This window comes from Trichosurus vulpecula, chromosome 7 (assembly GCF_011100635.1).
Source record: "Trichosurus vulpecula isolate mTriVul1 chromosome 7, mTriVul1.pri, whole genome shotgun sequence".
NCBI lineage: Eukaryota > Metazoa > Chordata > Mammalia > Diprotodontia > Phalangeridae > Trichosurus > Trichosurus vulpecula.
Window position 1 is genome coordinate 208,807,465 of NC_050579.1, and position 14,984 is coordinate 208,822,448.

General features: G+C 35.3%; 1 protein-coding gene across 1 annotated transcript in view; it reads left to right on the forward strand.

The window, feature by feature from the left end:
• Positions 1-14,984, forward strand: part of LMBRD1 (LMBR1 domain containing 1) — a 203,214-nt gene that overhangs the window by 110,627 nt on the left and 77,603 nt on the right. The gene's annotated exons all lie outside the window — the stretch shown is intronic.

Consider the following 14,984-nt stretch of genomic DNA (forward strand, 5'->3'; position numbering starts at 1 on the left):
TCCTCCTCTTCTCCTCTCATACCATCCTTTATAACAATCCCTTACAACAAATATTTTTTAAAAAGTAAAAAGAAGAGCAAAAAAGTCAGCAAAACCTAACACATCTAAAAATGTGATATAATATTTAATGACCCATACCTATGAAACCTTCATCCCCTTGCAAAGAAAGTGGAGGAGATACTTGTCAAGTCTCCTTTTTGGGACTAAACTTGGTCTTTGTAATTTTACACTATTCATTTTCTGTTATTTTACAGTCACTGTTCTTTCTGTTTATGTTATTGTAGTCATCACATGTATTGTTTTCTTGGCTCTCTTCCGCTTTGCATCAATTCATGTAAGCTTTTCCTTGCTTCTCTGTGTTCATTACGTTATTATGTTTATCATTTCTTACAGCATAGTAAAATTCCATTATGTTCATGTACTACATCCTGTGTATCTACTTTGTTTCTTATTCTTTGATATCACAAAAAGTGCTCTATAAATATTTTGGGGTGTTGTATGAACCCTTTCTTTTTGTCATTGATCTCTTCAGATATATGCCTGGCAATGGAATTTCTAAGCCAGAGTTTATGGATATTTTAGCCACTTCATTAACATAATTTCAATTTTTTTCCCCATAATGGCTGTACTAATTCACAGCTCCACTAAAATTAATTATTAATAATGGTGGCATTCTTCCCCTAACCCTTCCAACATTGACTAACTTGTCTTTTGTCATCTTTGACAGTTTATTGAGTACGAGGTGGAATCTCAGGGTTGTGTGTTGTTGGGGTGTGTGTGTGTGTGTGTGTGTGTGTGTGTGTGTGTGTGTATGCCTGCATACTTGCATGCATGTTAATTACTGATTTGGAACTTTTTTTTTCATATAGTTGTCAATTTACATTTCTTCTTTTGAATACTCTTTGTTCATATCATTTGACCCTGTGCCTGTTGGGAAATGAAAGGTTAAGTAACAATTTAAAATTTTTCATCTTGCGATGAACTGAGAATGTTATATTGGAAGGCTGAACTAGGAGTCAAGGATCATGAGTTCTAATCCTGATTTTGCAGCTCATTCTTCTTCAAATGATAATAAAGATTTATATATGTAAAGTGTTACCCTTTCATTCCCCAACACATGAGTACTCCAAAAAACTGGCCATTTGCTGGGAACTTACTCTTCTTCCTTCCTTATCTTAACATTATTTGCATATCTTCTCTCACTGTATTAGCACCAATATCCTAACCCTGCCCCCATGCAAATTATTTTTTCCTTAAAAGTTATTGAGACCATCTTTGAAACTGGTTGTCTCAGGGACTAAAGACAGATTTATTGATGTTGCTTCCTGCTCACCTGAGTGTATAACTTTGAGGAGCTCTAGTTGTCCTTTCAAATGCTTGTCTAATGGATCACTGATGGTAGCTCAGTTGAATGAACTTAAGGTGTTTTCAGTGCCAGTCCTTGTGGAGGGTGCATCCTTCCCTTGCTTTGGCTACATCTTCTTTTGTTAACTTAAACAACTTAAAAATACCTCATTTTGTTCTGATATTGAAATTAAAGTACCTGGGAGTTGTCCTAAATTAGTTAAATGTTGCTGATCACTCTCTGTTGTGTAATATCTTCTTCCTAGGTTTTGGTGACAGTACTTTCTCCTGAGCATTCCTTCTCTTCCAAGTGATGCCACCTAACTACAAGAGTTCTTCAAGACTCTGTCTTAGGTCCTCTTCCCTATTCCCTGCACTCCATATTAATTATTGTTCTCATCATCTCCCATGGATTCAGATATCATTTCCATGTAGATAATTCCCAAATCTGTATATCCAGCTCTAGTATCTCTGCTCAGTTTTAGTTTTGTGCCATTTGTACCTTAGCTATTTCAAGTTCCATGTGTCTAAAACTCATCACCTTTTCCCAAAAGCCCTCTCCTCTTACCAACATTGTTATTACTGTCAAAAGCATTATTATCCTTTCACCTTCGCTTGACTCCTCATTTTCACTTATCCTACATATCCAGCCTGCTGCCGGATCTTGTTGTTTCTATCCTTACAACATCTCTCGTATATGCTGTTCTCCTGTGGCACTGCCACCACCCTGGTGCAGGCCCTTTATCACCTGACTATTGCAATAGCACTCTAATGGGTCTCCCTGCCTCAAATCTCTTCTTAAACTTCTGTCCATCTTTGAACAACCAGGAAACATTAAGCACCTTCTATGTGCCAAACACTGTGCTAAGCACTGGGGATACAAAAAGAGGCAAAAGACAGTCCCTGCCCTCAAGGAGCTTACAATCTAATGGGGAAGACTACATGTAAACAAATGCATGTAAAACAAACTATACACAGGATAAATAGGAGATAATTAAAAGAAGGAAAGAGCTGAACTTAAGAAGGGTTGGGGAAGGCTTCTAGTAGAAGATGGGATTTTAGTTGAGACTTCAGTTGGAGTAGAGGAGGGAGAACACACCAGGCATGGAGGAAAGCCAGAGAAAATGCCCAAAACTGAGAGATGGAGTACTTGTTTGTAAAATAGCCAGGAGGCCAGTGTCACTGGCTGGAGAAATGTCTGTCAAGGAGTTGATTATTTAAATTTAATTAAAATTATTACCTCTCTTATTAATTATAAAAATAAACAATTGGACACTCAATTTTAGAAAAATAAGACAATACATCACATTTACCTGATTATTACTTTTACTTATTACTTTTAGTTTAAATTTAGATTGATATCCCACTTTGTTTTTAGTTAACATATGTGGCTACTAATCAGAAATAGTTATACTAATATTTTAATTTTTTAGTGCCATCAAGTGGGGAAATTTTGAAAATTTATAAAATTTCTTGGTAACATATACATTGTTGGCTAAATGTTTAGTGTCAGGGTGTTGAATGTTTTTAAAAAAAAACATAAAGCTTATCTGAGGAAAAGAAAAGTTTTATTCTAGACTGAGCAACAAATTATTTAGAAATTTGTTTTTTGACTGTTCTGAACCTCTGGTTCATTGGTATAGGGAACTCCTTGGCGATAAAACTCTCTTTACCTCTGTAGAAATTGCATTTTCTTAATTTTTATGGAGTTCAAAAGAGTTCCTTCTTGAACTGTCTGCAACTTTTGACAGTCAGTGACTCTCTCTTCAGATACTCTTAGATACTTTTTCATCTCTAGATTTGCAGGACATTGCTCCTCCTAGCTGTCTTGTTTCTATGCTTATGACTGTTCCTTCTCATTCTCCGTTGCTGGATCTTTGTCCAGGTTCTACCCACTGCCTGGGCCTTTGGGAGTTCTATCATGGGACCTCTTTTTTTTTCCTCTACAGTACCTCAATTGGTGATCTCACCAGCTTCCGTAAGTGCCTTAGAGATCATCTGTATGCAGATAATTCACAGATATATGTGTGTGTGTGTGTGTGTGTGTGTGTGTGTGTGTGTGTGTGTATCTATATCTATATCTATATCTATATCTATATCTATATCTATATCTATATCTATATCTCCAGCCTGAGTTTCTCTGGTATTCTAGTTCTCCATCACCAATGTACTTTTGAAAATCTCAAACTACTTACCCTTTTGGCATCTATATCATGTACAAAACAGAAATAATTATCTTTTGTCCCCCAACCCTTCCCGTTCCCTAACTTTCCCGTTATTGTCAGGTGTATCACTATTTTTCCAGTCACCCAAGATTACACTATCAATATCATCCTTGACTCCTCACTCCTAAAGACCCTAAATATGTATGTAACCTATTGTCAAATCTTATAATTTCTACCTATGAACATAGCCACAACCCTAGTACAGGCTCTTATCACCTTTTGCCTAGACTATGTGAGTAACCTTTTGGTTGATATCTGTGCCTCAAATCCCTATCTCTCCCTGCTACCCCCTCCCCCCATCTATCCTCTCATTTGCCAAAATATTTTTCCTAACACGAGTCTTCCTTTATTATCCTTCTCCCTTCCCTCCCTGCCTCATCCCCCCAGCATTCAGATAGCTCCATTGGTTCCCTTTCACCTTCATGATCAAATATAGAATCCTTTATTGGATTTTTAAAACCCTTTACAACCTGATCCTTTCCTACCTTTCTAGTATTCTTACATTTATTCCCCTCTGTGTACTCTGTGATCTAGCTACTTTGGCCTACTTGTTTCCTCACACCAACCACTCCCTTTCCCATCTCTGTCTTTACACTGTCCATCTCTGCTTAGAATGTTCTCTCTCACCTCTTCCTCCTTGATTCCTTGACATCTTCAGGAGTCAGTTCTTTCCCAGTTTTCTTCATTTCCTCATTTGTGTCTGTCTTTTGAGATTGCCTTCCATCTACTCTGTACATATCTCATTTTGTACCTAGTTGTTTACATGTTGTCACCCCCATTAGAACATGAATTTCTGGAGCTAGGAAACTGTGTTTTTGCCTGTCTGGTAATACCCAGTGCTTATCACAGTGCCTGGCACAGAGTGAAGACAATAAGTACTTGTTGACTAATTGACTTATTTTCTTAGAGACTTTTTTGGGGGCACTGAGAATTTTAACGGACTCGCATAAGAAAAAATTCTCTAAATCACTATTGATTAGAGAAATACAAATCAAAACAACTCTGAGGTACCATATCTCATCTATCAGATTGGCTAACATGACAAAACAGGAAAATGATAAATGTTGGAGATGTGGGAGAATTGGAACACTATTGCATTGTTGGTGGAGTTGTGAACTAATCCAGCCATTCTGGAGGGCAATTTGGAATTATGCCCATAGGGCTATAAAACCGTGTATACCCTTTGACCCACCAATACCACTTCTAGGACTGTATGAAGAAAAAGAATTTTAAGGGACCTGTCCAAAGTTATTATGAGTCAGAGGTGGGACTTGAACCCAGTCTGTCCACTACACAGTGGTCTTTCAAAAATCAACATAATTTCTTCTAAGAATAATCTGCTAATATTTGAGATGATGACTATACATATACATACATACATATATATATTTTATATATATATATGTAGTTTGGACTATTAATCTTCACTTCTGATATTAGAGATATTTTACTGGGGTTGCTCAGACAGGCCCTGAAATACTATGAAGGTTAAAGAGGAAGAAAAGCTAAATAGGATCACATTAGCTATTAGGTTTGGTAATGTCAAAAGCAATTTTAAAATATAAAAGCTAGTCACAAGAAAATCTCAATTTTTTGGATTTCCAACCTATCACAAAATATGTTACTTCACTTGACATAATTCTAGGAAGTCTTTAGGAAGAAAATGGATTAATACAACTGTTGGGAAAAAATTGAGGTATAAACTTATTGATATTATTAGCAGTATTATTGGTTAAGATCACAAGGATGGTAAAGTAACAAATTATATTCATAGTACTTTCATCTGTTTAACTTATATCATGAAAATCTAAATTCCTGTTATTGCAGTGAAATAAACACTGACCTCTTAACTATAAATGTGATTTTACACCTGAGGTAGTTAGTTAGCAAAGTTGGTAAGAGCTCTGGACTTGGAGTCAGAAAGACTTATTCCTGCCTCAGATACATACTAATAATGTGACCCTTGGCAAGTCACTTAACCTTAACCCTGCTTAGTTTCCTTATCTGTAAAATAAGGATAACCTGTCTCACAGGTTTGATGTGAGGATTAAATGAAATAATACATGATGTATAGTGCTTCGCAGTTCTAAAAGCACTGTATAAATGCTAGCTTTAAAAAAAGAGAAAGTAAGGAAAAATGTTACCCTGCCAAAACAAAATTATTTCTCCTAAGTAGTAGTTATTACTAATATCTGAGATATGATTAAATAGAACCTGTAAAATGGACTGTTCATCTTGACCTCATAAGATGTGTCATTTTTGATATGCATATCTAACTGGAGTTGCTCAACAGAGCCCTCAACTACTTTTCTACCCAGAAAGGTACTTCTCCATTTATATTTGCAACTGAAGGTTTGTTTTTGTCTTGTAGTGAAAGCTGTAATGTGAAGGTTATAAGACCTGGAGTCCTAAGACCTAGCTCTACCCCTACCAGCTGCGGTGCCATGCCTCTATCGTCTTCTCATTAAAATGGACACAATACTTAAATCAGATGGTTTTGGGGAGGACTAGATAAAATAATGGATGTGAAGAGACTCATTATAAAGCACCATATGATTATACATTGATTAATCAGTCAACAAGCAGAAATACTAATTCCCTGCTTTGTGACAGACTTAGGGTTCAGATCCAGTGATACAAATACAAAAATACTTTTCATGCCACTTTTGTTTATCTCTTAGTTTTGATAACTTAGATAAAACATTTCTGCCTACTCACCCCCAGCCCAACCTTCTTTAAAAAAGGGAATGCAATAAAACAAGAGGACCACTTGCCTGCTTTCTGATAACTGAATTTACTCTAGCTCCTTCCCTTTACTTTTAAATTAAATTTCCCTTCATAGCTGTCCTTGGGGACACGTTTCTGGAACATTGCTGGCTGTCGGGGATGTGACAATAGTAATATGATGTAGTACTTAATGTTGTCTGTTTTTAATATTATTAATTTATAATTTTTCTGATCTTTACCTTCCTGAGTATGTATCAAAATACAAATCTTTAAAAACAGGTTCTAAGAGTTCATGGTGGTGGAGTAGTTTAAGGTGAGGAAAGAGTGAGAGTGGCAAAGAAAGCATCTAATAAGTAATAGTTTGATAGTATAGTGCAAATGTTGTACATACATAGACATTAGAAATGAAAGTATTTTATATATGTATATGTATATATGTATGCATATATATTATCCTTCATGTAACATTAATTTTTAAAATACCTTGGTGATTTATTTTGCGTTTGAGATAAATACAGTCAGGGAGGTTGCTGTGAATCCTGAGAAACATGAAAAATTGACTTAGTTTTCAACTCAGTTTAATTTTGGGGGGAATTCACTAGAGGGCAGTGGTAAGCAGTGAATGTTTTGTCTGTTTCTATAAAAGGTAGTATTTCTATTAAAAAAAAATCTCATTAGCTTTTTTTCTTCAAAGTTAAATTAAAAAAAAAAAGTTTAAAAGTTGAATCCAAAAGCTAAAATAGCTCTGGGATTTGTGGAATATGTGAAAATCAAGTATATTATAGATTGATATTTTTGTTTGGATTTCTTAGCATTTACTGAAATTCAACTTGTATACAGAGTTGAAAATGTTAGTTTAGTCATCTAAATGAGAATGGCCTTTTTTCAATCACTTTCTTAGAACAATTTTTAAGGTGAGGTATTATTATTCTATGCTGTTATTACAGTGATTTTTTTTAACCAAGACTATATTTATTGTTCTTTTAAAATGTCTTATTTTCATATGTGTGAAGATTAAATACAGTCCCTCTAAAAAATTGCTAAAGGTCTTTATAATGGTATTCATGGATTAGGAGCCCTTATTTATCTTTCTTTTTTAAAAAAATAGTTTTGAGAGTTTTATATGAGCCTCTCATTTGATGTTACTTTTTGCTGCATTTTCTGCTTAAGAAATTCATTCATTATATTAAATATTGTAGCAAATACTATATATCATCAGCAACACTTAGATTTTGAAATGAAGGTTCAACAAAACAATTAGTTAATGATTAGCAACTTTAAAATGGGACTATTAACTATCGATTAATGCCCTGTGGTTTCTTACTCTATAAAATTAAAGCCTATTGGAGGACTTATGTGCATATATCCCATGTTCTGCATAATTCTATTAAATATAAATAGAAAATGGATCCTTTTTGAAATAGGATTAAATTAAATAGTGACAAAGGCAAAGTTCAGACATTAAAACACAAAATGCTTTTTAAATGGGAAACACTAGGTTTAGTAACAGGCCTGAGGGCAGGGAATGTTATAATTGGACAAATTTTGAACCATCAACTGAGAGCTGTTGAAAACATGAGACAGCGATGCTAGGTTGATATTTTAAACATTTGACATAGGTTATAAATGAATCTTTTGCTCCTATTATAATATCTAGTTTGAGTCAATAGTGACTTTAAAAGGATATAAAATAATTAATATAAAGCATTCTTTTACTACATATTGTATAAAACACTGTGTTAGGTGTTGGAAATGCAAATAGAAAAAATGACACTTCCTGAAGCACGCACTCCAGTTGGGGAAGACAACACACATAGGAGGTTTCAGCTGTAAGTCAGATGTAAAGGCCCAGTGGTCCTTGATGCCCAAGAACCCCAAGTTGATAGTAACACATCTTTTATAATGTCATTTCCATAACATTTCCATAAAAACTATAACAATTAGATGGTATAGAAAAGTATGGCCAAAGTGATGAAAGAGATTGGAAAATGAGGAAAGATGAAAGGACTTGGGTTTAGTCTTAGAGAAACGGTGATTTAATTACTATCATCAGACGTATGAAAAATTTTCATAAGAAAGTTGTTGGCAATTCCTTTTCACATCTGCAAAGGAGCAAATCATAGGAAATAGATAAGATTTTGATTTGGCTTAACGTTTTGACTTTGAGTGATCAGATACTGTAGTCACCTATGGGGGGGGTTCAATTATAAGCCGTTTCTTTGCCTGACTTTTAAAAAAAACGTGACAGGTAAATGTTAATTCTGAATGGTTGCTGACTTTCCCTCTCCCTTCTTTTAGTAAATATATTTTCAGCAAAACTGAGATCTTGCGATGAAGGTTCAACGAGCCATTGTGTAACAGTAATTTAGTTTGTCCACTAATAGTACTTCAGTGATTTATATTCCTCTCCTCTCTAGATCATCCCTTTTACTTTAGTTACTGTATTGTTCAGGCTCCTAGCCCATCTGCCATATCTTTGCCTGTATGCTCTCTTTTTTCTTTGTATTTCGGTATATTTCCAGTAACTGACTGTCTGGCTGATCGTCATTTGTTTCCTTTGCAGGATACTAATCCATGTCCTGTCTTCTATGTACTTGCGTACTACAGGGTTTCTTTCTTTCTACATTCCTTTGATGATCTTATTAACTTCCATGGGTTTAACTAGTACTTTGCTGATAATAGTCTAGGTATCCAATCCTCACATGTCTCTTGTGCTGTAGTTCAACATCTCTGCCTGTTCCACACTTAGACTGAAATGTCTTCTTATAGGCCTCTCAAACTCAAGATGTCCAAAACAGAATGTATCTACTCCTCCCAACTTTTAACTTTATTTGAAAAGGATTTATCCTATTTTTCATCCCTTAGAGAGTCATCTTTGACTCTTTATTCTCTTAGCCCCATATCTAATAATTTGCCAAGTCCTGTCAATTCTGCCTCTACAGTAAATCTTGCATCTCTTCTCTTTACTCACACTGCAATCATCCTAGTTCAAGACCTCATCTAGTTTCTTTCAATACCTTCTTAATTGGTCATCTTGCATCCTGTCTCTCTCCTTTCCAACCTGCCCTCCAAATTTATATTCTTGAAATTCAGCCCTAAGTCACTCTTCTGCTTAGGAAGCTATAGTGTCTCTCAGGATATAACACAAATGCCATTTGGCATTCAGTTGTTCATAATATGGCTTTAGCCTAGCTTTCCAGGCTTATTACATACTACTTTCCTTTCCACAAACTGTATTGTATCCAGAGTGGCCTACTAAAGTGTTCTATCTACATAGAAATCAATCTCATGTCTCTCCATGCCTTTCTTTTTAATGAAATTTTTTTCCCAATCAGCAAAAATATGCCCTTTCTTCTGCCCTTTTTCTTCCCCTCCATCCCCCCATCATGGTCATTCTGTGCCCTGAGTCTTTTATCTCTCATCAGAAGGATGGACAGCATGTTTTATCATGAATCCTCTGGAATTGTGCTTGGTTATTATGTTGATTAGAGTTTCCAAATCTTTCATTTGTTTGTCTTTATAATATTACTGTCATTGTATAAACTGTACTCCTAGCTTTACTCACTTCACGTAGTACCAATTTATGCAAATCTTCCATGTTTCTCTGAGACCATCTCCATTATTTCTTATTATACAGTAATATTCCATTAAATTTGTATTACATTTATATGCTATAACTTGATTAACCATTTCCCACCTGAGTCCCAATTCTTAGCCACTGCAAAAAATAGCTATAGTTTTGTAAATACTTAGAATTTGTTTTGCTTAGGACTAATCATTCCGTTAATCCACCTTCCCTGTTATTCTTCTATCTCTTTTCTTCCCTTTCACTCCTGTATCCCTTTTTCTGTATCCAGCTCTGTATGTGTATGTGTTCTTCCCTCCTTGGACCAGTTAAGTTTCATCCTTTCCTCCTTGTTTTTATAGTCTACTACTTGTGCACTCCATTTAGGGATGATAATTTCTCCTATTATTCCTTTCACATCCTCCCTGCCCCCCACCCCCACCTCTATCCCCCACATATTCCTCTTCCCCTCTCTTTCTATTCTTGTCTTAATGATATCAAGACATAACAGAACCATTTCAGGGCTTCTGTTTAATTAGACAAACTCTATGACTCCCAATGATAATTGGAGAATGATAATGGGGTTTAGAAGAACTACACATACACACACACATATACACACACACGTACATATATATGCACATTGATATACATACATATAGCATATCTCCATATTAGAATGTAAACACTTTAGACCTTGCTTAGTTCCTTATGACCATTTGCTTCGGTTTACCTGTGTTTCCCTTGACTCCTATATTTGCTTTTCAAAATTTCTATGCAGTTCTGATCTTTTCATCAAGAATGCTTATTACTCCTCTGTTTCATTCAAAGCCCATTTTTATACTCAGTTTTTCTAGGTAAGTTATTTTTGACTGTAAGCCTATAATCTTTGCCTTGTGGAATATCTTTTTTAGTGGGACCTGCTAAGCCACTTGTAATACTGACTGTGGCACCTTGGTACCAGAATTCTTTCTTTCTGGCTGTTTGCAGCATTTTTTCTTTGATTGGGAAGCTCTAGATTTTGCCGTAATATTTCTTCTGAGTTTTCATTTTGGGATTTCTTTAAAGAGGTCTCCAGCAAATTCTCTTCCCATTTTGACTTCTGTTTCTAAGCTAGTGGAGCAGTTTTCTGAAAGGATTTCTTAAAATATGCCTAGTCTCTTTTTGGTCATGGCTTTCAGGTAGTCTAGTGATTCTAAACTTACTTTTCCTAAATCTGTTTTCCAGGTTAGTTGTTTTTGCTATGAATTACCTTACAGTTCATTTTATTTTTTCTGTCTTTTGACTTCGTTTTAATATTTCTCGTTTTCTCATGGAGTCATTAGCTTCTATTTAGTTGGTTCTAATTTTCAGGGAATTTGTTGTTTGTGTAAGGGTGTTTGTGTAAGTTCTGTTAATTGCCTTTCTAGTTCTTTCTTCCGTAGCACTCATTTCTTTTCCAAATTTTTCCTTAAGGGCTCTCATTTCTCTCTTTTTTTCATTTCTAACATGAATTCTGGTTGAATTTGTGCGCAAGCTTTGTTTTGAGGTTTTACTCATAAATGTTTTGGAGTTAAGACTTTTATTTGAACTCTTTGGCATGATGTTGATATCAAACTAAAGAAAAAAAGATTGAATAAAGTTACAATTTAAAAGAGTTCTAAAATGAAATCACTTGGTAGTATTACTTGTACAGTAAGAATTTTTTATATTCAAACTAACCAGTTCTTACTGATATTTCCTAAAACATTAAGATATGAAATAGGAAGGAAGCCAATATATTGAAACTGCTAGTTTTATAAAGTTATTATTTTTTAAAGAATCAATTAGCAATAGTGTTAAAAATGATCAAACAGAATATTCCATAATGCACAATATTCACTTGAGTCAACAGGTATACTTTGTTTTTCAGTGAACAGAAATTTCTCTTCCACTTCTCCTGTCTTCCATTGGAAAAGAAAAAAAAGTTTTCATAACAAATATGCATAGTCAAGGAAAATAAATTCCTTCATGAGCCATATCCAACAAATAAATGTTCCTCATTCTACACCCTGAGTCCACACCTGTCTGTCAGGAGGTGTAGACAGCATGCTTGATCATTGATCCTCTAGAATCATGATAGGCCTTTGTGTTGATCATAGTGTTCTTAATGTCTCTCAAAGTTCTTTGTTCTTACAGTGTTTTATTGTATAAATTATTCTCCTACTTTTGCTTGCTTCACTGCGGTCATACAAGTCTTCCCGGGTGTCTCTGAAACTATAGTATTCCATCATTCACATACCATAATTTGTTCAACCATTTCCTAATTAATGGGCAACTCTAGTTCATTGTCACCACAAAAGGGCTTCTATAAATATTTTGTCATATATAGGCCTTTTTTCTCTTCCTTTGATCTTTTTAAGTTATAAACTTAATAACGGTACTGTGAAGTCAAAGGATATGCAGAGTTAAGTAATCTTTTGTATGTAGTTTCAAATTGCTTTCTTGAATGGCTGGATCGTCACAGCTCTACCAAAAGTATATTAATATGCCCCTCCTCTAGCCCCACCAACATTTGTCATTTTCCTTTTTGTCAGTTTTGCTAATCAGATGTGTATGAAGTGGAACCACAAAGTTGCTTTGATTTGCATTTCTCTAATTATTAATTATTTGAAGCTTTTTTCCCCATATGGCTATTGATAGCTTTAATTTCTATGTCTGAAAACTGCCTGTCCATATGTTTATATGTTTTTTTTTACCTTTTGTCAATTGGGAAGCAGCTCTTGGTCTTACAAATTTGAATCCATTCCATATACATCTTGGAAATGAGATCCTTATCAGGGAAACTTCCTGCAAGTATTTCCCCTGTTAATTCCTTATCTTCCAATTTTAGATGAATTAGTTTTGTTTGTGTAAAAACTTCTAAATCTTATGTAATCAAAATTGTCTTCAGTGATCCTCTCTATGCCATGTTTGGTTATGAGCAATTACGCCATTTATAGATCTGAAAGGTAATTTCTTCCTTGTTCTCCTGATTTGTTCATTATGTCATCCTTTATGTATCCATTTGAAGCTTAACTTGAGTCTCATTGGTTTATGTCAGACTGCTTTTAGTTTCTCAGAAGTTTTTGTTGAAGAGTGAGTGATAGGTATACTTATTCACATTGATGATTAGTTAAACCTCTAGCCTGTGACCAAAATGGTTCAAGAAAACTAATGACCTGCATAGTAGACTCTAGATTGGTGTACCTGGCCCAACTTCTTGGTTCCTCGTCTGTGCCTCCCTCTCTAGTTGCATCTCCCAAGGCTCCATCCTGGGCCCTCTTCTGTTTTCCCTCTATACTGTCTCCATTGGTGATATCATCAGCTCCCATAGGTTCAGTTATTTTCTCTGTGCAATTCATTTATACATATATGTGTGTAAGTATGTGTGTTTGTATACATAGATGTATTTACATATCCATATATCTATAGAGATAGAGGGGTGTGTGCGTGTGTGTGTGTGTGTGTGTGTGTGTGTGTGTATGTCTATATCTCTATAAGGCAGTTGTTGAGGGATTGGAGAGATTAGATACATAGATACAGATATATACACCCATGTATATATAAATGTTTGTTATGTACATACACACACATAGACACACACACTCTTATACATCAACATGTACACATATCCTAGTCTGCTGAGTTCCATTTTCACACCATCAACTGCCTTTTGGGTATCTTAAACTAAAGTTCCCATAGGTGTCTTAAACTCAACATGTCCAAAAACATCACTCATTATCCTTTGCCCTCCCAAAGCCTCCCCTCTTCCCACCTTCCCTCCTACTGTCAGACATACAACTATTTCCTCACTCACCCAGGCTCAAAACCTGTGTTATTCTCAATTCTTCTTCCTCATTGCACATAGCCAGTCCTTTGCCAAATCTTGTAGTTTCTACCTTAACAGCTCTCATATATGTATGTCCCCTTCTCTGTACTCACAACCACGATCCTAATTTAGAATCTCATCTTTCACCACTCCAATTCTTCCTCCACCCACATGTCAGGGTAATTTTCCTAAAGCCTGCATCTGACCATGACATCCCCCTGCTCAAATGGCATTACCCTTTTACCTCTAAGATCAAATAAAAACTCCTTTGTTAGACACTTCATGATCTTCATAACTTGGCCCTTGCTTCCGTTTTCAGTGTTCTTCCACTTTACTCTCCTCAATACACTGCATGACCCATCAGCACTGGCCTACTTGTAGTTCCTCACATATGACATTCCGTCTCCTTTCTCCATGATTTTGCATTAACTGCTGCCTATACCTAGAAGTGTCTGCCCTCTCACTCCTACCTTAGTTTCCCTGACTAACTTGAAGACTCTACTCAAATCTCATCTGCTCCAGGAAGCCTTACTGAGTCCCTTAGTGCTATCACTTCTGAGTGCCTGGGAGCTACTCTGTGAATAACTTGTATATATCTAGTTGTTTACGTGTTTGCTCCTTTAATAAATGTAAGTTCTTTGAGGGCAGGAACTGTCTGTTTTCCCTGCATTGTATTTCCAATTTAGCACTGAGCTTGGCACATAGTAGTACTTATAAATGCCTGTGACTTAAGGAATATGTATTCTGTGAAGACCTTAGTCACTTGTGTGGTCTTAAGAAAGTTATTTCGTCTCTCTGTGCTTCATTTTCTTCATTGGTCAATTTGAGGAGGTAATCCCTCAAGCTCCTTTCTGCTTTGTATCCCAGAGACATTATAGCATTGTGGGATATGGAATTAGGTGACATGATTTTGAGTACCACCTAAGATATTTACTTGTTGGGTGACCATGGACAAGTTACTTAGGGCTTTATTTTTAGTTTCCTCTTCTATAAAATGGGGATAATATTTATATTATCTGTATTGGGCTTTTGAGAAAATATTTTCAATTATGAAAGCACTATCTAAGTGAGTATTATCATAAGTCATGAAAGCATTTTCTGAATACCTGTTTTTAGCTTTAAAATAATAAAATTAGTTTATGACATTTTTAATAATTTGTAATTTTTGCTAGTTCACACTGATCTTATTCCTAGTTTAAATTGGTGAGATTTTACTTTCCATTTAAAGTATCAGAAGTTTAATCTGAATTTGCAAGTTTTCAGTTCTCTTAAGAAAATTTATTTTCTATACTGA